The following is an 18,212-nucleotide window of genomic DNA, read 5'->3' as shown; positions in this document are numbered from 1 at the left end:
ATACTTGGGGTCTTAAACCGTTATGTCGGTGAAGCACATTTTTGGTCGTATCAAAGTGTCTATACCATTTCTAGCCTAAAGGCTGAGGGTATAAAAATAAATTACGTTAATAACAGTCCAGCAAAAAAACAAGTAAGAACGGCGTTAATTTCGGCCAGGCCGAACCACGATTTGTATTGAAGTTAAATGGAATAATTGGTTTTATATAGCCTCGGGGGCTATATCAAAATGTCGGTCTATATCTAAAAATTTCAAGAAGACTAAATAACCATTTTCCGATATTTCGGTAAAACCTTCAAAATATCGAAAATCAAGAGGTACGTACCTATGGGAACTATATGAAGACGTGGACCAATACCGAAAATTTTCAGGTGCAAACTTGCATACCCCCAACGAAAACTAAATACCAATTTGAACCATTTCGGTGGGATATTTAGGCTAAAACCTTCAAAATACTGAAAATCGGGAGGTACCTACTTATGGGAACTATCAGGCATGTCACAGATTCCGATCGGAATGGTTTCAATTCCGTAATTTCATTTCGATCGTTTTTGTTTTCGCTTCTCCAGATTTCGATCGATTTGGTGAATTCCGAAAATCGTATTTTTTAGTATAAATATGGCAACATTAGAGGAAACAAAAGAAACAAAGCAAAAACATATGATTAAAAGCACTGCAGAAGTGGGAATTCTGAAAATATTATTTTTAAAGAAAGGTTTTTTGTGCGAAAAGAATGTACATTTTTTGGATTTTCAGTTTTAATAATGCAAAAATGAACATAACATTGAAAAATACCGTGCTTGAGTTCTTTCTATTTTGTTCTTCTTTATGTTTGTTTTAAGTTATCATTCGTAATGCCAGATTGTTTAGTTTTTAGAAACGATAAATCTTTGTTCGAAGAAAAACGTGATTTTCGCGAAAAAAATTATGTTGCAACACTTTGTTGATAACACTGTGACACAAAATGGAACTCAAAGTCTGGGGGGTGGAAAATTTCTTTTGAATATGAAAGCCCTTGATGAGTATACTAAGAACCCAAAAGGAAATTTTCGCCATAGGTCAAGTTTCTGAGATATCGCGCGATGAAGTTTTTGATTTTTTCCCTATAATGCTTGGAAAATAGCTCCATATCTCTGCTTGGCGTTGTTGTAGTTTCATTTTGAGGCGACATGTCTTCAGTCAAATCAGTAGAACATTTCATTCTTCTAACTCAATGCCTTTCATGTCCTTTTCGTCCTTTATTTTTTGAACCGTAGTGAAAGTGCCACAAGATACGATTTCTCAGCATCCAAATATTCTACAATAATGTCGCTCAGAAGATTTTAGGTACGGTTCTTTTTGACAGCTAATAGATTTTGTCCCGTTTTCATTGTCCTTTTTGACATTTAATCGGTTTTGGTTCAGAAATAAACTATGTTTTGTTTTTCTGTATATTCGTCATTGGTTATTTATTGGCATGTAGACATAACCATTGATTATTGCTTATGTAGACATCTGGGGTGCTTCTGAAATATTTACCACAAATAGCTCTTGTAATGGTGAACACGTTAATAACAAATTTTCTTGGAGGATAGATCCGGTTATCTCAATTTTCGATCCGGATATTCCGACATTAAAACGGATTTTTGAACCGGTTTTAAGTAACCGATTAAACTTATATGTATACCGTTAAAAAGCATATAGAGTCGTCAACCAAATTAAATTAATTCGTTTCTGAAAACTATGTTAGTTGCAGTTCTAGAACAAAAAAACCGATTTCTTAAACCGTTTTTAGGGAAAAATATCAGTACGCGCAAATATGGAGATCAAAGGCTGGGGGGCGAACAATTCTTTTTGGCGATGAAAGTCGATGAAGATAATATTACGAACCCGCAAGGACAGTCATGCCGTAGGTCAAACTTCCGAGTTATGGCGCGATAAAATTTCGTTAGGTTTTTGTCATGTAGGTATGTAAGTTTGTCTAGAAAGAATTCATTTCGCTATAACTCAGAAGTTTGACCTACGGCATGACTGTCCTTGCGGGTTCGTAATATTATCTTCATCGACTTTCATCGCCAAAAAGAATTGTTCGCCCCCCAGCCTTTGATCTCCATATTTGCGCGTACTGACATTTTTCCCTAAAAACGGTTTAAGAAATCGGTTTTTTTGTTCTAGAACTGCAACTAACAAAGTTTTCAGAAGCAAATTAATTTAATTTGATTGACGACTCTATATGCTTTTTAACGGTATACATATAAGTTTAATCGGTTACTTAAAACCGGTTCAAAAATCCGTTTTAATGTCGGAATATCCGGATCAAAAATTGAGATAACCGGATTTATCCTCCTAGAAAATTTGTTATTAACGTGTTCACCATTACAAGAGCTATTTGTGGTAAATATTTCAGAAGCACCCCAGATGTCTACATAAGCATTAATCAATGGTTATGTCTACATGCCAATAAATAACCAATGACGAATATACAGAAAAACAAAACATAGTTTATTTCTGAACCAAAACCGATTAAATGTCAAAAAGGACAATGAAAACGGGACAAAATCTATTAGCTGTCAAAAAGAACCGTACCTAAAATCTTCTGAGCAACATTTTTGTAGAATATTTGGATGCTGAAAAATCTCATCTTGTGGCACTTTCACTACGGTTCAAAAAATAAAGGACGAAAAGGACATGAAAGGCATTGAGTTAGAAGAATGAAATGTTCTACAAAAAGATTCGCCAATCGATTTGACTGAAGACATGTCACCTCAAAATGAAACTACAACAACGCCAAACAGAGATATGGAGCTATTTTCCCAAGCATTATAGGGAAAAAATCAAAAACTTCATCGCGCGATATCTCAGAAACTTGACCTATGGCGAAAATTTCCTTTTGGGTTCTTAGTATACCCATCAAGTGCTGTCATCTCCAAAAGAAATTTTCCACCCCCCAAAAATGCTGCTGCACAGTGTAATTGGTTTTGTTGATTGAGAAATAATGAACATTTGCAAAATTTTTCAATAAAATTATAAAAAATATGAAATTAAATGTGGTTTTGTTAATAAAACAATATTTTTATTATTTTTAAGTGCTTTTGGAGTGTTTTAATGTGACATGTTATCAAAAAAATACAATTCCACTTGATAAACCAAAAGTGGTTTCATTCCAAAAGAATTTTTCGTTTTTCGGTTTCTGAAGAAGCTAAATTCGGAATCAATTCCACTATCGATCGGAATTGGTTTCTGTGACAGGCCTGTATGTATATGAAGACGTGGGCTTATACCGACAAATTTCAGGCAGAAAGTTGTATACCCCCAATGGAATCTCAGTACCAAATATCGCCCATTTCGGTGATATAATGAGACTTAAACCTTCAAAATGCCGTTCTATGTAGGGCTATATTAAAACGTGGACCGATATAGCCCATTTGCAATACCAAACATCCTAGGAGTAAAGAAACTTCTTTATCACATTACAATGCTCTATCTTACAAATTGCAAGCGGTATCTTGATTTCAACAGACGGACGGACAGGTTATACCGACTTTGAACTTTACTCTGCTCAAGAATGTATATACTTTATAGGGTCGTCGATTAATATTTCGCTGTGTTACAAACGGAATGACAAATTTAATTATACCCTCCATATTGTGGTGGAGGGTATAATAAAATAATGAAGACATCATTCTCCGTTCCAAGGTAACAGAATTTTGACCAGAAACATGATTCTGAACCACTGTGGTGGACTATAAACTGTTCTTACTGCTTTTTTGTTTTCAGTTGTTCTCTATAAATTCTTAAACCACGTGTAATATAAGTTCTGCGGGGACAGATATTGAAAGTTTGGTATCTAAATACATATCTATGTATATATGAAGGCTATTAAAACAATAACTAATGACGTAGTTTTCCATTCCTGATAATATGACGGCCAATCGAAACTACATCCTACACAAAATTTTGCTCTTTCAATAACAAACGACTTTATTATAATTTTAAACCTGTAACGAATGGTGTTGTACGAGTACATACTTACACAGACCGTATGTATATAAAAGAGGCGTATAATGTAAAACCGTAACGAATTTTGTTGCATTGGTTTATATTAAGTCAATGAATGAATGAAAAACTTATATGAATGAATAGTAGTGATAAATAGAATGAATGAAATTAATCGAATGGCAAAAAATCAACACATTTATGAAAACTGGAAGTGCCGAAAAATGCATATGTGTAGGTAAGTATGCTGGTGCTAAAGAAAAACCAGCATATACTGAAATCAAAGAGGCAGGTATTAAATTAAACATGTTTACCGCAATAATGCACAAGACTTTAAAATGCATATTATGTTTAGTAAAACATTAAAAAAACACGATGTGTTATAGTCAGGTGATAAATAGCTCCCACGTGCCATATTTACATAAATTATTCCATAGACCTTTGTATAATAAATTAATATTTTAGCACATTAAACAATGTCTTTTAAAGTAGGCTAAGATATAGGTTACTATTTTAAAGAATCACAGTTAAAAAAAAACATACTACATAAAAACTCTTTTTCTTCTTTTCAGATACATTGAAACTAGTCGAGGCGAAAACAAATTAACAACGGAAACAAAAATTTATAAGAAACAACACTTCTTTTGTTGGGGGCGGAGGTGAGTACTACTGACAGATAAGTAAATTAATTAGTTTTTATTTATGATTGGTCGATAATAAGCCAACAATAGTAACAAAAAGTTCATTGCTCTGATTAGAGTTTGGGCCTCACTTAACACTTTAGATAAACAGCAACAAAAAACAGACAATGCTATTTTGTGAGTGTGAATGACCAAGTATCCCCCAACATGACCTTAACTTTGAATTGTCAAAAAAGCAAACAAAAATACATAAAGATATTAAAATACAATAGATCAGAGTAAATAATTTAACTGAATGTTTGTTCCACCCGAAAATTTGGTTAGCTTGTTTTTTTTTTATCTGTTATTGAATTTTTAAATCGATGGAGAAAATAAAAGCAAAGCAAACATAAAAACTTGGTGGATGTTTTTGTTTTTCAAAATACGAGGATCAATAAAAACGTTAAAAAGTTATTACAATTCCCAAACCCTATGGAATTTCAGAAAACGGACGGAATTTCATGGAAATTAAAGGAAAACTGTCAGTTGTTTAATAGGAGTAATTAATTATAAATCCAGCATTCAGGCTACACTTGGCTTGTGACTTTTTTGCCACCTCGAATCCCTTTATTATACTTTGATGTATCTCTGTGTTATACTTAATTAAAATGTGATAATAAAGCTCACGCTCATTTGAAAAAAATTCTACACGAGCTTTTTTGACACATTTTTGAAGTTACTATAAGCAGATATATAACAGACAAGTAAGAAAGGCGTTAAGTTCGGATGGGCCGAATTTCTTATATCCTCCACCACGAGTTTTGTTGAAGTAAAATGGAACAATTAGTTTCCTTTCGTTTATGAAGAAGACTAAATACCAAGTTTGAGCAATTTCGGTAAAGCAATGTGGTTTACATTCAAAATACCGAAAGCACCGAACGGTACCCCCGGTTCTATGAAGGCTACATCAAAACGTCTATCTAGCGGAAAGACTAAATACCAAATTTACGATATTTCGGTAAGATACTTACTTACTTAGCTGGCCCATTACAGAACATTTGTTCCATGGACCGAACTAAGAAAAGATCTCCAATTCTCTCTGTTTAGTGCTTCGCTTATTGGAATACCGCGCCTTGTCATCTCTTCATCCACTTGTTTGCGCCATCTATTCTTTGGCCTGCCAATTCTGCGTTCACAGAATTTATACGCCTTTTTATATGTCCTAGCACACGCAATCGCTGCATCTCGATACGTTTAACTATATTGATGTCGTTGTATAGCAGATACAGCTCGTGGTTCATACGACGTCGATATTCACCGTCAACGCAGATCGGTCCGTAGATCTTTCGAAGCATTTTTCTCTCAAACACACCAAGCAATGCCTTATCTGCTTGCGCAAGTACCCAGGCTTCGGAACCATACATCAGCACGGGAAGTATCAGTGTTTTGTTAAGCGTTATTTTTGTTTGACGAGTTGTGGCTTTGTTTTTAAAGTGCTTACTTAAGCCAAAGTAGCATCTGTTGGCCAATACAATTCTTCTTTTTATTTCACAACTAATGTCGTTTGTTGTGTTTACGGCGGTGCCGAGGTATACGAAGTCTTTTACTACCTCAAAATTATAGGAACCAACTTCAACAGTTGGTCCGATCTCAATGGACGTATTGCGCGTCGACACCATCAGCTTGGTCTTCTTGCCGTTTACCGCCAGACCCACTTTAGCAGATTGTCCTTCGACCTTCATAAAGGTCCTATGATGTCTATACCCTCAGCATAAGCAAGTACCATGTGGCTATTGGTGTAGATTGTGCCACTTCTTTTGACGTTTGCCTCTCGTATAACCTTTTCTAGCAGGATGTTGAAAAGATTACACGAAAGGCTGTCTCCTTACCTGAAACCTCTTTTGGTACAAAACTCTTCGGAGAGGTTCTTTCCTATTTTAACTGAAGATCTTGTGTCAGTCAGAGTCATTTTACAAAGCCGAAAGAGCTTGCGGGGATGCCAAATTCTGACATTGCTTGGAATACCTTTCAACGTAGCGGGCTGTCGAAGGCTGCTTTATAATCGACAAAAGGTGGTATGTGTCGATCTGCATCTCTTGGGTCTTCTCCAGGATTTGCCGCAGGGTAAATATCTGGTCAATGGTGGACTTGCCAGGTCTAAAGCCGCATTGGCAATTATTTCGTTGACCATGGGCTTTAGTCGTTCGCACAATATCCCTGATACTATGTTGTAGGCGATAGGGAGAAGACTTATGGCCCTATAGTTGGAGCATAAAGTCTTATCTCCTTTCTTATGGACGGGACAAAGGATGCTCAGGCTCCAATCGTCGGGTACGCGTTCTTCCTGCCAGATGGAGCTAACTAGCTGATGCATACACCTTATCAGCGTGTCGCCTCCGGTTTTAAACAGCTCGGCTGGTAGGTCATCAGCTCCTGCTGTCTTATTATTCTTCAGCCGGTTTATTGCTGTCTTTACCTCATCTTGGCCGGGTGGTATACATTCAATAAAATCTTCTGGGATTGGATCTGTGGTATCTTCGTCTTCTTCGTTGCTATTGGATACCAACAGGTTTGAAAATGTTCTTTCCATATCCTGAGCACACTATCTGTATCAGTTACCAAATTACCTTGCTGGTCTCTACAGGAGGATGTGCCAGTTTCAAAGCCATCAGTTTGATGTTTCACTCTTTGGTAGAATTTTCGGACTTCATTCTGTCCTTTTCCATCTCTCTCTTTTTCCTGCGGAAAAGACGTTTCTCCTCTCTCCTTTTCTCCCGATACCTCTCTCGTGCGCTACGCGTTGCTACTGATTGTAAAGTAGCCCTATATGCCGCATTTTTCTCTTCGGTAGCAGCACGACACTCCTGGTCATACCATGGATTCCTTGGTGGAGGTCTCTGGTATCCAAGTACTGATTTTGCGGTTGTTTGCATGGAGTGGGCAATGTTTTGCCATTGTCCTGATATGTTATCGGGACGAGGAGTGCTTTGATTAAGCAGTTGGGCCAGTTGAGTGGAATATGCTGTGGCTATCTGTTGTGATTGCAGCTTACCGATGTCCAACTTCCGTGTTGTGTCTGTTCGCACTTTGTTTGCTACGTTTAATCTGTTACGTACCTTTGCTGCATTAAGGTAGTGGTCCGAGTCTATGTTTGCACCTCGGAACGATCGTACATCCAACACGCTCGATGAATGTCTATCATAACATGATCAATTTGATTTCTTGTTCTTTGATGTGGAGACAGCCAAGTGCCCTTATGAATATCGAGATGATTAAATCTGGTACTGCTAACAATGTACCATGTTTTTTGCAGCTGCAAAGTCTATCAGCCCCATACCAATGTCCGATGTTTCACTGTGGAGACTGAATTTCCCGACTGTTGGGCCAAAGATATTCTCCTTTCCAATTTTGGCATTAAAATCGCCTAGTATAATTTTCATGTCATGGGCAGGGCAACGGTCATAATTTTCTTCTAAGCGCTCGTAAAATATATCTTTGGTCTGTTCGTTCTTGTCTTCAGTGGGAGCATGAGCGCAAATAAAGCTGATGTTGAAGAATTTTACTTTTACTCGAATTGCAGCGAGTCTTTCATTCACTGGGGTGAAGCTGGAGATCAGATGTTTTAACCTCCGACCAACTACAAATCCGCAACCAAACTCATTCTTTGTGTCATGGCAGCTATAATACAGTGCGTCACCTTTAGGTGCTGTTGTGATACCTTTCCCGTTCCATCGGCAGTTCCTGTATGGCAGTAATGTCGGTCTTGTACTTTTCAAGTACATCTGCCAATGCGTAAACTGCACCTTCTCTATAAAGAGTGCGAACATTCCAGGTGCAGATCAGGGTCCTTAAAACGTTTGCGGGGGTCGTCAACTTTTGAGGGATTTGTTTTTCTTTTCTTTCGTTTTTTCATAGTAGGCTATTTTTTCTTGGGTAGGGTTACTAACCCGACGCCCAAACCCAAGTTTTTAACGTTCTTATGGGTGAACGCACGGCACATGTTAGCTCACTACCTTTAACGGGTGTTAAAGGCAGTTCCCCAGGTGACACCACGGGGAGGTCAGTGTCCACTTGAGATGAAAGAGGGACCAAGATAAATCCTGGGCTTTGCCATGTTAAAACCGGTCAGGGCCGTTCCTTGGTATCTTAAATGGCTTAAATCCGAAAATCAAGAGGTACGCTTCCATAGGGATATGGGCCCTATACTGAAAATCCTCTTCGGGAATATTTTATGACCCCATAGAAGACTAAATAACAAATTTCAGTATATCGGCGGGATATTGACGTAACAACCTTAAGAATTACAAAAATTGGAAGGTACCGTTCTATAGGGGCTATATCAAAACGTAGACCTATACCGACGAATTTCAGTCGGAAAGGGTTTTACCTCCAACGTATACTAAATGCCATATGTCAGCCACTTCAGTGGATTGTTGTGGCCACAACCTTCAAAGTACCGAAAATCGGGAGGTACCGTTCTATGGGGTCTATATGAAGGCGCGGATCTATGCCGACAAATTTGTAGGAGAAAGTTTTATACCCAAACGAAGACTAAATACCAAATTTCAGCGATTTCTGTGTGATAATGAGGCTAAAACCTTTAAAATACAGAAAATCCGGTGGTACAGGGGCTATATGAAAGCGTGGGCCTGTACCGACAAATTTCATATGAAACGTTTAATACCCCAAATGAAGACCCAATACCAAATTTCAGAAATATTGGTGGAATATTGTGGCCACAATCTTCAAGATACAGTTCTATGGGGGCTATACTAAGGCGTGGACCTGTACCGACAAGTTTCTGGGGGAAAGTTTTATGCCCCCAACGGAGACTAAGTACCAAATTTCAGCAATTTCTGTGGGGCCACAACCTTCAAAACACCGAAAATATATATGAAGGCGTGGACCTAAACGACAAATTGCATATGGAACGCTTAATACCTCAAAAGAAAACCATATACTAAATTTCAGCCATTTCGGTGACTTATTGTGGTCACAACCTTCAAAATACCGAAATCGGTAGGTATCGTTCTATGGGGGCTATACTAATGCGCGAACCTGTACCGACAAGTTTCTGGGGGAAATTTTTATACCCCCAAATACCAAATTTCAGCTATTTCTGAAGATTATTAAGACCACAACAGCTTCAAAATACCGATAATCGGGAGTTCTAAGAGGGCTATAAATACCGACAAATGTTCAATACCGTTGAATGCCCCAAATGAAGACTAGATGCCAAATTTCAGCCATTTCGGTGGATTATTGTGGCCATAACCTTAAAAATACCGAAAATCGGGAGCTACCGTTCTATGGGGGCTATATCAAAACGTGGATCGATATAGCCCATTTGCAATACCAAACATCCTGGGAGTAATAGAATCTTCTATGCCAAATTACAAAGCTCTATATTAACAAGTAAAAAAGTATCAGTCGGCTTTGCCGACAAAGATATACCCTCAGCCTGTGTATATTGAAACAATTTTTTTTTTTCCAAAAACGTACGTTTTTAGGAGGTTTTAAACATTTTGGGCGTTTGAACCGACAAAAATGTTGATTAGGATTAAAGATCAAAAGTTTTGCGGATGAGATACTAAAAGGAATGGATCGACATTGACCATTATGGAAGTGGATCTCCAGCCAATACATATGGTGCCTATGGGGTTTTTACACCCTTCGGGCTGTTTGCTCAAGAAGTATGGACTTGCCCCTGAAAACAAATTTTTCCATCGTAATTGAGGCAGCGAATGCAAGTTGCTTCAACAAAAATTAAAGCTATTCGAGAGATGGCCCTAAACTGAACTTTTCCGAAATTTTGTGTGGGAGGTACCCGAAGGAGTGGACCAATTGAGTCCATATTAAAACCTTATCTAAGTCTGGAACAAATTTCACGATGTGCAAAGTATGGACCTAATCGGTTAATTCCTTCAAGAGTTATCGTGCGCACAAATTTTTCGAACATTTTCGAACTTTTGTGGGGGATGTACCGGAAGGAGTGGACCGATATAGCCCATATTTGAACTTAAACTAAGTTTGGGCAAAATATTACGAAAGACAAAATTTGAACCGAATCAGTTCATCCGTTCGAGAGTTATCGTGCGCACCAGCCAGACAGACGGACGGACATAGGTAAATCGGCTCCAAATTGTCTGAAACACATTTCGTCCAAACATACTTGGGGTCTAAAACCATTATTTCGATGAGGCACATTCTACCCGTATGAACGTGTATAGCATAAATGCTGAGGATATAAAATTTGCAAGCTATATCTTGATTTCAACAGTCGGACGGACGGACGGGCAGACGCACATGGTTATATCGATTTACAATTTTAACCTGATCAAGAATATATATACTGCAGAGGGTCTTCGATGGATGTGTTACTAACGGAATGACAAATTGAATTATAGCCTCCTTATGGTGGAGGGTATAAAAACAACAAAAAATGTATTCGTTCAAAACCAATCTTTTTCAGTAGAGGAACCAAAATAAATCCTGAACATTAAGCTCGATCAGAACCGTTCCTATGAATCTTTCACACCTTACGCCACTAATTTTGAACTCATTGTGATTGAAATGAACTGCAAAAAACAATATAACTTTTATTTAAAAGCTGAAAACAAAAAGTGCTAAATACAGTATTAATTATGCCATCATATAAACTCAAAGTAGCCACCATATAAACATGTCTTTATGTAATTGTGTATGTTATCTCAGTATCTAGCAGCGTAAGCATGCGTTCACCCAAAGTCAAAAAGGTATTTCACGCATGCGCCACTCATCTAACAGCTGGCACGCCAACGAAATTTTCATGCAAATTAAAGCGTAACCGCCAATAACACTCTTTTTTGTTGTTGTTTTTGTACTTATAGTTCATTAGTTCAAGACTAGATTTTGTATACAAGCCCAATGAACTTCCAAAAATATGTTTGTATGTACATACGAACATGCACCCAGTCATTGTGAACATTGTTTGGCACACATCACTTCCCGTACGTGTGAGAGTGTTCTTTGGTTTTTCAAAGTGTGTTGGCTTTTGCTTTTTGTGCGTTCGACAACATGTCTATTGTCTGTGGTTATGTGGTAGTCTCACCTAACAATTCATCGAAAGTCATCCATCTATAGTCAGCCAGTAAGTCAGTCATTCATAATTCCAAAGTTTAGTTCTTGCCAATGACTTGGAGGTTTTATTTTTTTCGATTCTGCTCTAACGCCGACATGTCGGTGGCACAGTCATTTTGTTGATCGTCAATATACAATTTGACATTGACTTGATGGCTTAAATGAATTTTGCCATTTCTGTGTGGGCATCACCAACCACCATCATTATTATTAGCGTAATAATGATGATCGGCACGTCAGCTATCAAAAACTTGTATGATTTTTTGCCATCGATTTTTTGTTTTGTTTTGAAATTTAACGAGAAAATGTGTCATTGTTTTAACAGTTTATTTACCTGCAAAAATTGTTTGTTTTGAAGTTAGTTTTTCGGGGGGGTTATTCTATTATTTTGGGTAAGTTCATTTCCTTTTCAAGTTTATATTTGTTTAAACTTGTAGCTATTGGGAAAAAGGAAAGGGAAAAAAAGATTTCCGATGATCCAATGCCATAAAAAGGAGTTCATTTTCTTTGAATATCGGTTTAGTTTTGGATATACACAAGTATTATTCTTCAGAGACCGTGGGCTTAGATCCAATCCACTAGAATGCAGGAATAAAATCCTCAATTATTTTCTTTTTAATTACACATCCTTGGGGAATTATTCTGTAACGTTTTAACAACTTTACCCATTGTTTATTTTACAACAATTTCATTTGTTTGTTTTGTAGTTGTTACAATAACAAAAGAAATTTTAACAAATTTCGAATCGATAAAAGTTGCAGAATTCATATAATGGACGAGGTTTTTAGAACTTTCGGGTCATTATCTAGAAAAGTATGGAGAAAAAACAACAGGAGGAACTCCATTCGAGGTCCTTAGGAGTTTTCGACCGAGGAAACCTCTTGTTCAGATAAGTGACAATCTTAAAAGAAGCCAAAAACACAAAAAACGGGGAATACTGTATCCAAATTCTGTAAGACGGCTTCGGTAGGTTTTTCATATGCCCCAAATCCAAAACCCCCCACCAGGTTTATGGAGGTGAAACAGTTGATGAGTAGAGGGAAACCATACGATTTAGGTGCAAATACGAGCAGACGGAGCAATAATGGGTCTGTGACAGCGTCAACTACTTAAAAGTTCGTTAGTTCTCAGTCGACTATTCCAAAATCACAACCAGCGGTTGTGAAGATAATGAAGTCGTCTGAGCAACAGCCGGTCCATTCATCTCCATCATATGCCTTGGTGACGAAGAAGGTTTAGGAGAAGATCACTAGCCCAAAAATCAAGGAGAAGATCACTACCAAAATCTCTTCGGTCAGTGCACATTCGCAGAAACCTTGCTTGTCTGCGAGGGCGATAAAGGATAACACAAAGCCCAGCTCTTCACAGAAAACATGTTCGTCGAATCTGAAGCATGTTTACAATGCTGCGCAACTGATTGCCCCAAATGATATCAGGCTAGCAGCGATCATTGACAAAGCTAATCTCAATGGTTACACCAGCGGTCGTCATTGGTTACATTGGTTGAGGGACATTCTCATCTCAGACGTATCCACAACGTCAGACAGAGCAACGTACGGCTCGGTAGGGCAGCCCTTTTCAAGAGCAGCAAAAGCTTAAATTTGTGCAGGCAAACCTGCTGTTGAACTCCTGCAAACTCTCTCGAACTAAGGGACTAACTGGCAAGGTGGAAGCTTTGGCGCCATTCGCCACTCGTTGAAATCTGTTGACATTGATGTTGACACATCTAAACGCGGTTTAGCCTTTAAGGACTAAGATGCGTTAACCCATTAATAACAAACAATAATTTAAATCTAAATTATTCAGGCTGTTTAAAAATAATCTTGAAATATTTATGGAATGTACTCCTGGTGATCCTGTTTTCAGCCATATTCTGTATATTTGTTGAATATTTAGGGATTCATATCTCGGAAGGTATAACTTATTCATGAAAACAAATTTCTGTAAAATCAGCACAACAACGAATAGCCTTGTTAAAAATTCATAATAGCCCTTAAATAGCATCAGAAAATTGATCCCATTGAATTTGGAACTTTATACGATTTGAAACATTTCCCTCTTTAACAATGCTAAGTGAAAATCGGCCCAGTACAACTCAACTCCACTTTAACCTGTTCGATTTTGTTGTATTCTTTTACATGTTATTATTTACTTTTTTGTAAACAAGTTTTATTTGATAGTAAATTTATTTTGCGTGGTCTACAGCTCGTAGCTGTGGTTATACGCTCACAACCTATGCACCATGAATTGTTATTGAGGTTTGTTCCCCGTTAGTGTCCTTCATATTCTGTCTAATGCTTGCTTGCGTTGTTTACCACCACGTTTGATGTGTGAGCGTTGAGCTAAAGTACAATGGAATATTATGGTCTGGCTTGTCGTAAATTTTGCTGGAGGAGTTGCGTATGTGTGTGTGTGACTTCTCACACGTTATACTCACAATGTTTTATTTTTTATTTTTTTTGCCAAATGAAGCATTGAGTTAAAGCAACTTCCGCAAAATATAAATAAAATAATTGATTTTCAATTAATATTAAGAAATGAAAAAAAGTTCGACTTTATTATGGTGGGTTATGTGCCACTGAGTTGTAATTTCTTTCTATGAATTTCGCAATTGAGTTACACATTTATTTCGTTTTTGTTTTTTTATGGTGTTAATGAAAAAAGTAAACAGTGCCATAATCAATTACGAAATTTCAAATAAAAATTAACAGAATCGTAAATCATGAAGATTTAGTTTCGTTTGCCCTTTTTAAAATAAAACCACTCTCACGATTACCTATAACACATTACACTACAGATATAAACCTCATAAAATTTCACTTTCTATGGTGGTACACACCCAGTAATTAACACATATGTGGGGACCACCTAATAAAACCACTGTCATCTCATTAACATACATAGCTATTTGCCATCACCACCCTTTTAGATGACAGCCAACTGAGCAGTAGCACTATTATCTATTGTGTGATAAATAAATATAAGCATTTTCCCATAAATTAAGCAAGAAGATTACTCTCACATTAAAGTGTCTTAACAATAAGTTTGTTCGTTCATATTTCCATTTGTTATCACACAAATTAAAACTTCACTTTCTACAGCTACTATCTTAGAAAATGAATTCTTTGTGTGAAACTTACATTGTTGCAATATGAGTATTATAATATACATACATTTTTATTAATAACGAAGCAAATTATAACTGAGTTACATATTTAAGATAATTAAAATGGAATATCTTCTGAAAATGTTTGCTTAAGGGCAAATGGAAATTATTTTACTTTTTAGCATCATTTGACAAATGGGACGGGAAAACATTAAGAATTCGAAATGTCAAAACGATACAGTGAGATTCAGTAAAATCCTAGATATTTAAACAGCTTACTTTAACTTAATATTTCATACATCAAAATTATTTGCACCATCTCACACCTATGGGTCTATTTGGCACCGCTGTATTGAATTAAATATTAAGAATTAGTAATTAGTAAGTTCTTTCTTTACGTTAAATGTAATTCCCTGGAGGAAAATAATATCTTAACTGATGATAATCACTTTATACTGATATTTTTTGTGTGGAGGTTTTCTACCCATTGAGAGTCCAAAATACCCAGTTACAGTTACTTCAGAAGGACAACTATCACACAAAACTTAAAGAATACAACAAAATGACTAGAAGATCAAAGCGCAATTCCTGGAAACTTTTCTGTGAACAGGTAGACAGCGTAAATGATGTATCCAAAACCGAAAACCCATACACAAACCGAGATCATGGTGAATGATATGGAAACGATCGAGGACACGCTGGGGCTTTTGATGAATACACATTTCCCGCCGAACACTGCGACGCACGCAGGGATGCCGGTAGTTAGGGAATGTGTTATAGAGGAAGCACCAACAATTGATGAAGCGATGGTAAAGGATGCCATCAAGAGCTTCAAACCCTTCAAAGCAGCGGGGCCGGATGAGAAATTTCCGGCCTTACTCCAGAAAGAGATGGACTACATTGCGCCCAAACTATCTGGAATTTTTAACGCATGCTTAAAATTTGCGTATACCCCTAAAGCCTGGCAGGAGGCGAGGGTAGTATTTATCCCCAAACCTGGGAAGGTAAGTTACGCAATTCCTAAGTCTTATCGTTCGATAAGCCTAACATCCTTCCTGCTTAAAACCATGGAACGAATAGTCGACACCATGATTAAGAGCAAGATTCCAAACGATATGCTTAAATACAAACAACATGCATACGTTAAAGGTAGATCAGTGGAAACCGCATTACATGAGGTTGTACACCACATCGAGAGAACCTTCGACAGGAAGATGTATACACTAGCGGTATGCATTGATATCGAGGGTGCTTTCAACAACGTCAGCACCGAAACCCTTATCCAATCCTTAGATAAGTTTCAGGTGAATCGGGCCCTTAGGGACTGGATAAGCCACATGCTAAGGAATAAATGGATAAGCTGCGGGCTACTTGACGTAAAAATAAAGGACAAAGTTGGTCAGGGTACGCCACAGGGGGGATTTTATCCCCACTCCTATGGGTCACTACCATAAATAGCCTATTAAGGACTTTAACCGATGAGGGATTTGACCCAGTCTGTTATGCAGACGACGTTATAATACTTCTGAGGGGTAAGAATCCAAACTAGCTATGCAGAAGAGCCGAATCAGCCCTAAAACTAGCGTACAACTGGGCTAAACCAAGAGGTCTTAATGTAAACCCGGAAAAAACGGAAATATGTCTGTTTACTAGGAAAACAAAACTGGGACACTTTGAAGAACCAGTTTTTCCTAAACAAAACGATCAATATTTCCAACAAAGTCAAATATTTGGGAGTAATTCTGGATAGGAAACTTAAATGGAAAGACCATATTCAAGAGAGAGCCAATAAAGCTCATAGATGTTGGTCAACCTGTAGAAGGGCTATAGGCGCCAAGTGGGGTCGTAATCCTAAGATGACACACTGGCTATACAAAAGCGTAGTTAGACCTATTCTAGCATATGCTTCAGTAGTCTGGTGGACAGCTATGGATAAAAAGTGCAATATTAATTTACTACAGAAAGTCCAACGAATGTGCTGTCTAAGTGTAAGCGGCGCAAAGAGGACAACATCAACGAGGGCATTAGAAACTATTCTATATACATATACACCCAATAGAAATCCAGATAAGGTATGAAGCGGCTGTCGCAGCTATTCGACTTAAAGCGATGGACGAGTGGATCAGTAAGGACCACCTAACATACCATCAAAACATTCTACAGGTAACAACGGGAGAGTCAATGGATAACATTGTATCGGACCGTATACCTGAAAGAATTGTAGCTGCCTAATGCGAGGCATTAATTCTAGACAGAGACTCGTGGATCGGCGGAAATCTAGCACAAATACCGACTGGAAACTTTTGTTATACAGACGTCTCCATGCTAGGTGGGAGAACGGGACTGGGTCTCTTTATTGAAGAACCAGAGACCGAAATATAACTTCGTTTGCCGGATCACAATACCGTCCATCAAGCGGAGATCCGAGCGATCACAGAGTGTCTGAACTGGCTTAATGCCAACACGAGACCAACTAATGTAAACGTTCTTACGGACAGTAAAACTGCAATCAAAGCAATAACAGCCAAGACAGTAAAATCACATACAGTCTTGGATTGTATAAATTCGATCAACAGCTATACCAGCGACGACCACAGAAATACAACCAAAGCGAAGACATGTATGAACGTATGAGTGAAAAAAGCAACAACCACATTATGTTTTTGTTTGTTTTCATTCATTTACACTGTACGTGAGAGAGAGAAGCAAATGCAAAAACAACTCAGTGGGCGCCCTCACTATACGATCTAAGCAAAGAAGCTCGTCCCTGAGCTATACTCAGCATGGCACGGTGCGTATAATATGGGTACCGGGACATGCGGGGAATAGAGGAATGAGATAGCAAATTCTCTGGCAAAAAAGGGAAGAGAATTAGCAACCGTAAACTTAGCGAAAAAGCCACTAAACGCGTCTCGGCTAGAGTTAAAAACTTGGGCAAAAAATGCCCACTTTTCCCTATGGAATAGAAAGGATTAGGGAAAACCACAAAAATCCTATGGGGAGACCCAAATGAAGAAAAAACTAAAAACCTATTACTGCTAGGTAAAGCAGAGTTGAGTAGACTTACAGGTGTTCTTACAGGTCACCTGGGTTTACAAGCTCATCTGCAAAAAATTAATTGTGCAGACAACAGCGTATGCAGGGCATGCGGAAAGGATGATGAAACATTGGAGCATTTTCTCTGCCAATGCCCCGCTTTCGCAAACATCAGATCCCAGTTTTTAGGGAACGACACAATACCAGATCTTAATCAGGTAATTGTAGACGACCTAAAACAATTACGGGATTTTGTTAAGGGAACAGAGTTCCTTAAATAAATTATGGTAGAGTCCCCTTCTTCAAAAAACTTAGACTAGAGGGCACAACAGGCCCACTTCATGGCTTATGTGTAT

General features: G+C 37.8%; 1 protein-coding gene across 2 annotated transcripts in view; it reads left to right on the top strand.

Moving 5' to 3' along the window:
* LOC141403708 (uncharacterized) overlaps nt 1-18,212 on the top strand; it is a 254,034-nt gene that overhangs the window by 94,283 nt on the left and 141,539 nt on the right. For both annotated transcript variants that reach the window (XM_073986533.1, XM_073986531.1), the window contains exon 2: nt 4,548-4,634. The gene's annotated coding sequence lies outside the window, so the exon portion shown is untranslated. The remainder of the gene's footprint in view (nt 1-4,547; nt 4,635-18,212) is intronic.

Source organism: Musca autumnalis, unplaced genomic scaffold, assembly GCF_047663935.1.
Source record: "Musca autumnalis isolate F117 unplaced genomic scaffold, ASM4766393v1 scaffold_4, whole genome shotgun sequence".
Taxonomy (NCBI): Eukaryota; Metazoa; Arthropoda; class Insecta; order Diptera; family Muscidae; genus Musca; species Musca autumnalis.
Note: the sequence above shows the minus strand (reverse complement) of the source record. Positions and strands in the feature narration are given on the sequence as shown.